Here is a 12,255-nt window from a genome sequence, read left to right as displayed (position 1 = left end):
AAAAGTTACTCTGGCCCCTCGATCAGGAAGGCAAGGAGAGAGGCATCTGAACTGAACTCTCTGAGCCATAAATAAAGGGTGATGGAGCTGAGGGGGGAGCAGTAGGGGAAAAGATACTGCCCTAGTTGGTGGCAAGGTCATCTCTACATCAGTCAGCTCTGTATTTCATACAGGAGAGTGAGGGCAGAAGGACAAGCTCTCTGGAGAGTCCTAGAAACCTGGAGAAGTCTGGTTCAGTTGTATCCTGGGTGCTGACTTCTGCTCCCACCCCCAGCCCCAGAAGGAATAAATATGTTCAGTTTTGAAGGCCTGGTAGACGTGAAAGGTGGCATTAAAGAAGGGAAGGAGAGAATGTATGGGGCATTTAAAATTTTTCCCAATGATAAGAATCACTGGAATTGTTGTTTAGTAACCGGATTACTAGACATCTCTTCTGGAAATTCTAATTCAATAGCTCTGTATTGGGCCCCTGAAAATTGTTTTCAAAGATTTTCCAGGTGATCTTTATCTTCAGGAGAGTCTGGGACTCCTGGGAAAAGCCATTGACTTTTTAAAGTTGTTGGGAGTGGGGAGCTAGTTAGATCTGCAATTCAGTGGACTGGAATTACTTGGAAGAACCGAAAGGTCCACAGAAATCTGTGGAAAGGCTGTTGTAATAATCGAGGTGACATGTTGTGGTCACTTGTTCCTACGTAGTAATGATGGAGATGGAAGGAAAACTCGGTGATAGACATGGGGCTGGAGGAGGAGGACTGTGTTGGAGAGGACAGCTGAATCTGGCTTGTGCAGCCAGACAGCTGGCAGGGCCATTGGCCAACACAGTGACAGTGCAAAAAAGCAAAGATCACGTGTTCATGTTGAACTGAGTTTGAAACGCCACTGAAATGGCGTTTAAGATATCAAGGAAGCAATCGAATGAATTCATCTGGAAGTCAGAGGAGATACCTGCACTAGAGAAGTAAATATCCCGGTCATAGGTCTGTAGGTGGGAATTAAACCTGCAAATATGTTTAAGGTTGTCGGGGGAGATCACACAGAGTCAGTACTGAGAGGACTTATGCTGAAGCCTTGAGGAGCTCCATGGGAGGATAGGATGAGGAAGGTCAGCCTTCAGTGGAGACAGAGAAGGGAAAACCAAAAAGATCAGAGGAAAACCAGAAGAGAGTGGTGTTCCAGGAACAAAGCTGGATCTTTTAGAGGGACCCCTGTGGCCCCTGTATCATAGGGTGATGAGTCAGGCAGATGGGGCAGGTGTGCTTTTTTTTATTCTGAATAATTTTTTTTCCTGATGATCTTTAGCCACACCAAAAAAAAAAAAAAAAGCCTGAAACCTGAGCACTTCTTTCTGTCTCACTGTTTAACTGATGTAACTGAGGTTTGCTGCCTGTAGGAATAAGAGACTCCTAGCAATCAAACTGTTTCAGTGAGCCTCTCAAAAGAATTTTTGATCTTATGTTTCTCTGTTTCTTTCGAATGCAATTTTGCTACACTGAACCCATTTAAATATAGTTATATCTTCAGAACATTAGGACCAGGGAGTCAGGTCAGGTTCTTTTTGTTTTAAACCTTGAATAACTTATTACTCCACATGAAACAGTAGCAATTCTGCTTTTATGAGTCTTCCCAGTTTTCAAGCCTCATTTGAAATCTTCATGCAGCGAAGATAAAACAGTTAAATTGAAAAGAGGGGACAAAGCTACATTTTATTGAAAGGAACAAGTGTGGTGTTTTGGTTTTTTTGGCTCCAGCTACTGTATTAAGAATAGTTTTGATGCCCACGAAAGAAAAAAGGCTCTTGGAAAATGGGGCAGTGGCAATTTCTCCCACTGGCGCTGCAGCAGACACTTTGGGTGAGCATATTTGTAGGCATTTAGTAAGAGGTGGTTTTCAGAAGCATTATTCATGCATTCCATAAATATTTATGGAGCATTTACTTTGATCCAAGCATAGGACAAGGCACTAGGATGGTTACAGCCATCTCCAACTTTCCCTTTTAACGTGTGACTCTGCACAGTTGCAAAGAGGAATAACAAGAACCAGAACAGTTGAAGTCTGGGCAGCTGACAGCATCGGCAATTGCAAAGACAGCGACTCTGTGAGTGTCCCGAGCCTAAAACTTCTACGGCAGCAGATCCACCATGACTCAAGGAAGTCATCCCTGCAGTGTCCCTGAATAGAGTCTGGATGATGAGGGTGATCCAGAAACAGACAATGGAGGGAGGGAGTGCAGATCCAGACATGCGCAACCTGGCCACTTGCCCCACCAATAGTAGGAAGTCCTGTTTTTAAGGTACCTATTAGTGCCTGCTATGGCCCAGGTACTTTGCTAAACATCAGAAATGCCAAAGTCATCAAGAAAGTCATAGACCCTACTTTCATAGAGCAGAGGCTCTCAACGTGGGGCGATTTCCCTCCCACCCAGGGGATATTTGGCAATGTCTGCAGACATTTTTGGAGAAGGCAATGGCACCCCACTCCAGTACTCTTGCCTGGAAAATCCCATGAACAGAGGAGCCTGGTGGGCTGCAGTCCATGGGGTCACTAAGAGTCGACATGACTGAGTGACTTCACTTTCACTTTTCACTTTCATTCATTGGAGAAAGAAATGGCAACCCACTCCAGTGTTCTTGCCTGGAGAATCCCAGGGACGGGGGAGCCTGGTGGGCTGCCATCTATGGGATCACACAGAGTCGGACACGACTGAAGTGACTTAGCAGCAGCAGCAGACATTTTTTATTATCATGATTTGGGAGGGGGTTGCTATCAACATCCTACAATACATAGGGAGCACCCATAGCAAAGAATTATCAGGCTAAAAATATCAACAGTGCTGAGGTTGAGAAGACTTGTCGTTAAGTATAAAGTCTATGATCATCAAACAAGTAAAGTGTGATTAGTGTCAAGGTAGAGGAAGCTCAAGATACTGCAAGAATCTGTACTATGAGGACTTAACCTAGAGAGCAGGGCAGGTCTCTGAGAACTGGGGATGTTTAAACTAAATCCCCAAGAATGAGCCCCAAGAATGAGTAGGACATTGCAACACAAGGGAGTAGGGATGGGAGACCCAGGAAATGGGGAAGAGTATATACAAAGACCTGGAGGAGAAATAGATCTCTCAAGGAATTGAGAGATGTAGTACGGCTGGAGTAGTCTGAAAAAGGAAGTCAAAAAGATGAGTCACAGAAGTTTTTACAAGGCCCCCTATTGATACGTGTGTGTGTGTGCGCTAAGTCACTTCAGTCATGTCCAACTCTTTGCAACCATATGGACTGGAGCTTGCCAGGCTCCTCTGTCCATGGGGTTCTCCAGGCAAGAAGCCTGGAGTGGGTTGCCATGCTCTCCTCCAGGGGATCCTCCCAACCTAGGGATTGAACCTGTGTCTCTTGCAGCTCCGGCCTTGCAGGTGGATTCTTTACCTTTATCACTGAGCCACTGGAGAAGCCCCCTATTGATACCCACTAGGTGTCTACCAGGCTCTGTGCCTTGTTACCATGCTGGCAAGTCCTACCTGAACCCACTAGCTTTTAGTCTTGAGAAGTGAAGGATTTGGGCTTTTATCCTAAGGGCAGCCATGTAACAGCTTTATTCAGGAGGTGATAGAGTATGACTGGCGTTGTGGAAAGCACGCAGAGGCTGGATTTGAGAGCAGAAAGAGAGGAGGCAGGAGGACCAGTAGAGGTTGTTATGGTAACCCAGATGGCAGATAGTGATGGCCTGAACCAGGAGAGACCTGTGCATGTGGAAGAAAGAGAGATTCCAGAGATACGAAGTAGATACATATATGTGCATAAACAGTTTCAAATCACATTAAAATACAAGAATGTAACTCTACTCATGGACTGGATTTGCTGATGAGTACTGACCACAGTTACCTCCTTACCTGTTCTGTTTTCCTTCTCCAATTGTTTGCATGAGCTAGGAAAGTTATAATACTTGACACTCCTGACCATGGCTGATGTTCTCAAAAACCTGAAGTTCATGTTTCCCTTCCCTGCCTCCTCCCCGTCCAATCCCCACGATTATGTGGAAAAGAAGGGTGGGCCCTGTGCTGTGGTGCTTCTCAATGCTGCCTGCTTCTCTTGAGGGCCAGGCCCCTGTCTCTACTCTTTGGTGTCCTTCTTTCCCTGATCCTATATACCTTACCCATTCCAAGGGGCCTGCCCTGTTTTCAGATGCCTGGCACACGGAGGTTTGGAGAATCTGTTCATTCACTGATGGGCCCTTGTTTTCTGGCCCTTTTCCTTTTGTGACAATGGTTGTTGCCCTTATTGATCAGTCCTTCAAGATTTCCCTAATTCTGCTGTAGCAAATGACCACAAGCTTAGTGGCTTAAATCATCACACATTCATCCTCTTATCGTTCTGGAGGTTGGAAGTCTAAAATCAAGGCGTTGAAAGAGCTGCCTCCTTCTGGAGACTCTAGCAAAGAGTCTGTTTTTCTTGCCTTTTCCAGTTTCTAGATGTTGTTTGCATACCTTGGCTTGTGGTCCCTGCTTTTGTTGTCGTATTTCTGTATTTTCCTCCACTTCCACTGTCACATCAGCTTCTCTGACTCTTATCCTCCTGTGAAAGCGAAAGTGTTAGTCCTCAGTTGTGTCCAGCTCTTTGCAACCCCATGGACTGTAGCCCGCCAGACTCCTCTGTCCATGGGATTCTCCAGGCAAGAATATTGGAGTGGGTTGCCACTCCCTTCTCCAGGGGACCTTCCTGACCCAAGGCTCAGACCCAGGGTCTACCTGCATTCATCTTCTCTAACGCATATCCTCCTAATTCCTCTTAAAATGATCCTGTAACTCTACTGGGTCACCAGGACAGTGATAATCTCTCCTATTTTAAGATTCTGAACTTCTATCTGTTTAGGGCTTTTTGCGAAGGTAATATATTAATAAATCCCAGGGATTAGGACGTGGACATACTTCAGGGGTCATCACTCAGCCTCCTACAGGTCTCTCACAGCTGCTGCATCCTTGCTTATTCCTGTGAAGAGTACCTGTCTTCCTTGCTGGAGGGTAAGCCCCATTGGTTCTTCTGAAAAAAGCCATTGCCTGTCCCCCTTCCATAATCACTCCAAGCATGTTCTTTTGGTTCCCACCAACAGGCTCAGCTATTTTCAAAAGGATGTTCTGAGTCAGGGTGACTAAATTAGGGACTTCCAGGCTCAGATCCACATTTGTCCCCAGTACTTTATGCCTAGATGAGGTGCAGACTCACCTTTCCCTTCATTTATTCCAGCATTAAGGAAGAAGTTAAAACAAGGCAAACAAACAAAAACCCCTTCTGCTTACAATGATCTGTTATGCTTCTTTTAGGATGCTGTCATTGTCATGGTGACCAGAAGCTAGAGATTCTCTCACCTCTTTCCCATTTCCCACCCCTCTGTACCCACCCTTCAGCAAATCTCCGTTGCATTCATCTATGGATATTTCAGGGCCATTCTTCCACCTAAAAAAAAAAAAGTCCTCTTTCTGCTTTCTGCAAGTGGGCATCTCTGTGACCAGTGAATCCAGCCCTGGGATATATAGGGCATTAATTGGCACCTCTTGACCTGCTTCCTCCAGGCAAATGGAGGAGGGACAGCTGATGTACTTCCCATGAATTAATAATAAGCATTCTGCTGCCAGCACTCTGCGTGCTGTGAATGTCAATGCCTGTAACAGAGAAAGATATGGGGAGGGACTGAGGGAGGAAAGAGCTGGTCCAGGGCCCAGAAAGAGCAAGGGCCACTGAGTGTACTTGTCAGAACCCCCTCTTCCACACTGCTGTCCACAACGACACATCAATTCCTGTAGTTACACACCCCATCCCCCCCGACCACTGTAGTCCAAGGTCCATCAAGGCCCAGGAGGCTGGACTGGAGGAACTAAGGTATAAGCTTTAGGATAAAAAGATGTGATGCTGTTTCCAGCTGTGTGACTCAGGCAGGGCAAGCTGCCAAGCACAGCTTTCCCATCTGCACACTGTGCTCAGGACCTCTGCCCCGCCTGCTCTGAGATCCCTGTGGTGAGGGTCACTTCAGACCCCTGATGTGAAGGTGCTTTCTGGACGTGGTGGGGGGCTGCCACACGGTGATGATGGCGGTGGTGGTGACAGTGCCCTAACACTGGAATCAGACAATGTATCGACTTTTCAGATAGGTTTCTGTCACTTAGCACTTAAGGTTCCTCCATGGATTTTCATGGCTTGATAACACATTTCTTTTTATTGGCTGTGTTATATTCCATTATATGGATATGCCACACTATTCACCTATTGAAGGACATCTTGGTTGCTTCCAAGTTTAAAGCTGCTATAAATATTCATGTGCAGTTCTTGTGTGGACATAAGTTTTCAACTCACTTGGATAATATTTGAGCCTGATGATTTCTGGATCATATGAGGCACTTATGTTTAGCTTTGTAAGAAACTGCCAAATTGTCTTCCAAAATGGCTGAACCATTTTGCATTTCCATCAGCAATGAAGGAAAGTTTCTGTTGTACCCACATTCTTACAAGCATCTGCTGTTGCCATTGCTTTGGATTTAAGCCATTCTAATAGGTCTGCAGTAGTATCTTGTTTTAATTTGCAATCCACTGACAACATATAATGTTGAGCAGTTATTCATGTTTATTTGCCATATGTATGTCTTCATTGGCAAGCTGTCCACTTAAAATTTTGGACCATTTTAAAATTAAGTTGTTTTCTCATTGTTAAGTTTTAAGAGTTCTTTGTGTATTTTGTTGACAGTCCTTTATCAGATATGTGTTTTGCTGAGATTTTCTCTCCGTCTGTGCTTGTCTTTTCATTCCCTCAATCGGGTCATTTTTCATTCCCTTGATAGTGTCATTTGCAGAGAAGTTTTTAAAAATTTAATGAAGTCCAGCTTACCAGGTTTTTCTTTCATGGATTGTGCATTTGGTGTTGCATCCAAAAAGCTATTGCCAGATGCAAGATCATTTAGATTTTCTCTTATATCATCTTCTAGAGGTTTTATAGTTCTGTGTTTTATAAGTGTTTTATAAGTCTAGTGTTTTATAAGTCTACGGTCTGTTTTGAGTTAATTTTTAGCATATTGAAAAGCAGAGACATTACTTTGCCAACAAAGGTCCAGCTAGTCAAGGCTATGGTTTTTCCTGTGGTCATGTATGGATGTGAGAGTTGGACTGTGAAGAAAGCTGAGCGCCGAAGAATTGATGTTTTTGAACTGTGGTGCTGGAGAAGACTCTCGAGAGTCCCTTGGACTGCAAGGAGATCCAACCAGTCTATTCTAAAGGAGATCAGCCTTGGGTGTTCATTGGAAGGAATGATGCTAAAGCTGAAACTCCAATACTTTGGCCACCTCATGCGAAGAGTTGACTCATTGGAAAAGACTCTGATGCTGGGAGGGATTGGGGGCAGGAGGAAAAGGTGACGACAGAGGATGAGATGGCTGGATGGCATCACTGACTCGATGGACGTGAGTTTGAGTGAACTCCGGGAGTTGGTGATGGACAAGGAGGCCTGGTGTGCTGCGATTCATGGGGTCGCAAAGAGTCGGACACGACTGAGCGACTGAACTGAACTGAATTGAAAAGTCTATGTATCACTGTTTTGTATGTGGATATCTAGTTTGTCCACTATCATTTGATCAAAAGACTATCCTTTCCCCATTGAGCTTGCTTTGCTCTTTATTCGACAGCAGTTGACTATATTTGTGTGGTCTTTATCTGGACTCTCTGTTCCATTCCGTTGATCTATTTGTCTGTTCTTTCACCAATACTGCACTCTCTTGATTACTGTAGCTGAGCCTTAAAATCAAGTAGTATCAGTCCTCCTGTTTTGTTCTTCCTCAGTGCTGTGTTAGTTATTCTCAATGTTTAGCCTGTTAGTAATAACTTTAGAATTGTTCACCGAAGGCTTCCCTGGTGGCTCAGTAGTACAGAATCCACTTGCTAATGCAGGAGTCCTGAGTATGATCCCTGGGTTGGGAAGATCTCCTGGAGAAGGGAGTGGCTACCCACTCCAGTATTCCTGCCTGGAGACTCTCTTGGACAGAGGAGCCTGGCGGTCTGCAGTCCATGGGGTCCCAAAAGAGTTGGACAAGACTGAGCCACTAAACAACAAACCACAAATAACTTGCTGAGATTCTGATTTCAATTCCACTGAACCTATAGATTAAGCTGGGAAGAACTGACATTGTAACATATTTGAGTCTTCCTATTCATAAATATGGAATATGTGTCCATTTATTTAGTTCTTTTACTTCTATCATCAGTGTTTCATAGTCTTCCTTGTATAGACCTTATAGAAATTTTGTTTATCACTAAGTATTTCTATCTTGAGGAACCTAATTCCTTGTATAGACCTTATAGAAATTTTGTTTATCACTAAGTATTTCTATTTTGAGGAACCTAATGTAAATGGCGTTGTGTTTTTTATTTTAAATTCCAATTGTTCACTAGCAGGTATATAGGAAAGCAGTTAACTTTATGTCCTGCATGCTTGCTATAGTCATTTTATTAGTTTTAGGAGTGTTTTGGTTGATTCCAGGACTTCCAGGATGATGTTGAAAGAAGTGGTGGGAGGGCGCAACCTTGTCCTGTTCTTGGTCGTGGAGAGAAAGCATCTAGTTTCTCACCATCAGGTATGATATTAGCTATAGATTTTTGGTGTGTGCGTGCTCAGTCATGCCTGACTTTGTGACTCCATGGACTGTAGCCTGTCAGCCTCCTCTATCCATGGAATTCTCCAGGCAAGACTAGTGGATCAGCTTGCCATTCCCTTCTCCAGAGCATCTTCCTAACCCAGGGATCAAACCTGCATCTCCTGCATTGGCAGGCAGATTCTTTGCCAACTGAGAAGCCCAAATTTTGGTAGATATTCTTTTTATTAAATTTTAAAAATAGAATTGTTGATTTACAATATAGCAGATATTCCTTGTCAAGTTGAAGAGGCTTCCCTCTATACCTACTCTTCTGAAACTTTTTATCATGAATGAGTATCGGATTTTGCCAAATGCTTTTCCTGCTTATACTGATATGATTATATTAGTTGATTTTAAAATGTTCAACCAGTTTTTTAATACATTGTTTGATTTGATCAGCTAATATTTTGTTGAGGATTTTTGCAACTATATTCATTTTTTAAAAGCTCCCCAGGTGAGCCCTATAGAGTTTGGTTGAGAGCTACTGACATAGAGAAATACTCAATCATGTATTCTGAGAGGTAAGTCCTGGGATATTCATTGTAGCAAATCTTGGAAAACATATAAATGTCCACTAATAAAGAACTAGCCAAATCAAGTGTGGTACACTTATATTGCAAAATACCGGCAGTTAAAACAAAATGGATAGATTAATACATACCGAGTTGTTAAGATGTCTGGAATATATTTTTACTTATCTATTTTTATAATTTTATTTATTTTTAAGTTATTTTTGGCTATGCACGGGCTTTCTCTAGTTGTTGGGATCAGGGACTACTCTCTGGTTGCATGGTGAGTGGGCTCCTCATTGCAGTGGCTTCTTTTGTTGCAGAGCATGGGCTCTAGAGTGAAGGCTCAGTAGCTGTGGCGCGGTGCCCATGGTTAGTTGCTCCATGGCACATGGAACCTTCCTGGACCAGGGATTGAACTAGTGTCCCCTGCATTGGCAGGCAGATTCTTAACCACTGGACCATGAGGGAAGCCCTGGAATATGTTTTTAAATGAAAAAATATATATATGTTGTAAAATAATTGCTTGCAAAATCTTATTTTTATTTACCTTCTCAAAATTGTATATTTCTCCATGTTTGCAGATATGTAAGGGCATAGAAAAAGGCCTGAAAGGATGCATTAATACATTGATTATTCTTGGAAGAGCAGAGAGATTGACCTGGGGTCAAGGAGGACTCTCATGATTTTTATTGCTCATGATCTTTATTGCTTAGAATGTTTCCAATGGCAACATATTAGTATAGTATTTGTGCACTAACACTTGTTTTAAAATTAAAACAGCATTTACTAAGTCCCAGGCACTAGGAAAAGTTGTGAAAAGTCCAAAATGAATAGATGGTCCCTGTTCTAAAGGGCTTGTAATCTGATGGGGGGTGGGGGGGCATGGAACAGACCTGTAAAAAAAAAGGACAATAAAATATTATTCATACTGTGGTGGAAATCTGTACACATCACAGTAGGAGCTCAAAGGAGGAAGATTAATGCCACCTTTGGAAGGATGGTTGGGATAAAGAAAGGCATCAAGGAGGTAGCAACACTTGAGCTTTGTCTTAAAAGATGAGTCATGTTAAATTAATTAACCCTTGAGGCTATAGACTAAAGTGGCTCTAATGTCATGGCCACCTACATAAGCAAGCCAAAATCTAAGCTTGCAGAGGCTTCAAGGTTACAAAATCAAAACCCAAGGACTGCTAATCAGAGATAACTGGGCTTTATGCTATAACTAATCAATGATGTTCTTGCTGGACTTCTCGGGTGGTCCCTTGGTTAGGAATCTGCCTGCCAGTGCAGAGGACGTGGGTTCCCTCCAGAAAGACTCCACACGCTGTGGAGCAACTAAGCCATTGGGCCCCGACTACTGAGTCTGTGGTCTGCAGCCCTTGAGCCACAACTATCAAACTGAGCCCACACGCCTAGAGCCCAGCCTCCGCAGCAAGAGAAGCCTGTGCACTGCAACTAGGAAAAGCCTGCAGGCAGCACAGAAGACCCAGTGCAGCCAAAAATAAGTAAATAAAATAAAAGGAATTTTTTTAAATGTCCTTGTTTTGCTTCCACCTTTTCTCTGTAAAAGTCTCTACCCTGCTGTTGTTGAAGCACTCCTAACCACTGCTGGTTTGGTGCTGCCGGACTCAAATCAATAAATGTTCAAATAAACCCTTCTGATGTTTTAATATGCCTCAGTTTATCTTTTAACAGTCGGGAGTTGACAGGCCCTTGGCATGTGGTCCAGGGAACAGTGGGGAACCCTGGGAGCCAGGCTGGAGGGGAGCTGCAGACTAAGGGGACCTTGACACAAAGACGAGGAGGCATGTTTGGGGTGTCTGGGGATTTTGTGGCTGTGCCAGATATTCAAAACAGGGAAGACAGAGGGTAAGACTGAAGAGGTACAATAAATCCCCTACATATGAATGAGTTCCTCATCAAGAACACCCATGTAAGTCCAGTTTGTTCATAAAGCCAACGAAGTTAGGGGCTTCCCAGAAGGCACGGTAAAGAATCCGCCTGCCAATGCAGAAGATGCAAGAGATGTTGTGGGAAAATGTCCTGGAGTAGGAAACGGCAACCCACTCCTCTGTTCTTGCCTGAACACACACACACACACACTCACACACCCCGACAAAGTTAGCCTAGATACTCCACTAACTCAGCTATGTAGTACTGCATTGTAACAGGTTTATAATTCTTTTCACATGAATAATAGACTGAAAAAAAAAAAACATTTTTAATCTTATAGTACAGGACCTTGAAAAGTAGCACAGCACAACAGCTGGCATCCAGGGGCTGGCATAGAGTGAACAATCTAGAGTTACACCCTAGAGGAGGGAGGAGGGGTGGGAGGTGGTAGAGCCAAAGGATCTTCAGCAAAAGGAGATGGAGGAAAAGCTATAGTTTCACTCACGCCTGACGTTGATGCCACAGCTGGAGTCAATTCTATCTACCCTCTTAAATAAAGGATCCAGTGATGTCTGGGCGGTGGCTCCTTTATTTCTCATCATAGATGACACGGTTGCACTGGACTGCATTCTGGATGGCTGCTGCAACCTTCATGTACAGCTCTACATTCCGGTCCTGTGTCTCTAAAGCTAACAGTGCCTCCTCAAACAGAACTGACTTCCATGACTGAACCTGTGAGCGCGTGTTCTCAAAGTCTGCAACTTGGATTCACAGGTAAGGGACTTACTGCGTAGGGACCTATGTTCAACATCCTGCGGTGAAGCGCAATGGAAAAGAATATGAAAGAGAATGGATATATACATACATCTAATCACTGTGCTGTACAGCAGAAATGGACACAACATTGTAAATCAACTATAACGCAATTAGGAAAATGACTGAAGAGGTAAGCACAGGGCTTGGGGCGCGGAGCATGCGCCTTCACAGTCAGCGAGTTACCCTCCACGCCACGTGCAGAGCTGGGTTTGCACATCCGTGAAATGAACACGCAGAAGGTGCCTCGGGAGAAAGCAGTGGCTATAACTGTGACTTGTGTTCTAAATCCAGCCCCTCCACTTCAGAGCTGTGGGATCGTTCTCAAATGACACTCAACCCTCCGTCTCCTCATTTCTCAAACGGAAACTGGCATAT

Source organism: Bos taurus, chromosome 15 (assembly GCF_002263795.3).
Source record: "Bos taurus isolate L1 Dominette 01449 registration number 42190680 breed Hereford chromosome 15, ARS-UCD2.0, whole genome shotgun sequence".
In the NCBI taxonomy this organism is placed as follows: domain Eukaryota; kingdom Metazoa; phylum Chordata; class Mammalia; order Artiodactyla; family Bovidae; genus Bos; species Bos taurus.
Note: the sequence above shows the minus strand (reverse complement) of the source record.